The sequence below is a fragment of the Elaeis guineensis genome, chromosome 5, assembly GCF_000442705.2.
Source record: "Elaeis guineensis isolate ETL-2024a chromosome 5, EG11, whole genome shotgun sequence".
Classification (NCBI taxonomy): Eukaryota; Viridiplantae; Streptophyta; class Magnoliopsida; order Arecales; family Arecaceae; genus Elaeis; species Elaeis guineensis.
Genome location: NC_025997.2, coordinates 17549745 through 17550203, shown reverse-complemented (window position 1 = coordinate 17550203; position 459 = coordinate 17549745).

Sequence of the window (459 nt, the reverse complement as noted above, 5' to 3'; positions counted from 1 at the left end):
ACTCGCGTTAGAACTAGAGACGAAAAAGTGTCGTTTGACTCTTTGACTTGGGACCAAAGGATGTGAGCATCTATTATGAAAGAGAAGTGTGGCTTGAGGCATCTTGTGGTGGTGAAGAGAAACGAAGTTCAGAGAGAGAGAGAACATGAGCATCTACTATGAAAGAAAAGTGTTGTTTGAGGCATCTTGTGTTGGTGAAGAGAAACAAGGTACAGAGAGAGAGAGAGAGAGAGAGAGACAGAGAGAGAGAGCGCGCGCGCAAAGGATGTGACTATGTGAGCACCTATTATGAAAGAGAAGTGTGGTTTGAGGCACCTTCTGGTGGTGAAGAGACAAAGTTCAGAGAGAGATGGGAGAAGAAGAGAGGATGGAAAAGAAGAAGAGCGAGAGAGAGAGAGAGGGAAAAATATTTTTTCTTGGTACTCATGTCGAATTTCAATTCCCTTGCATTAAGCTTTC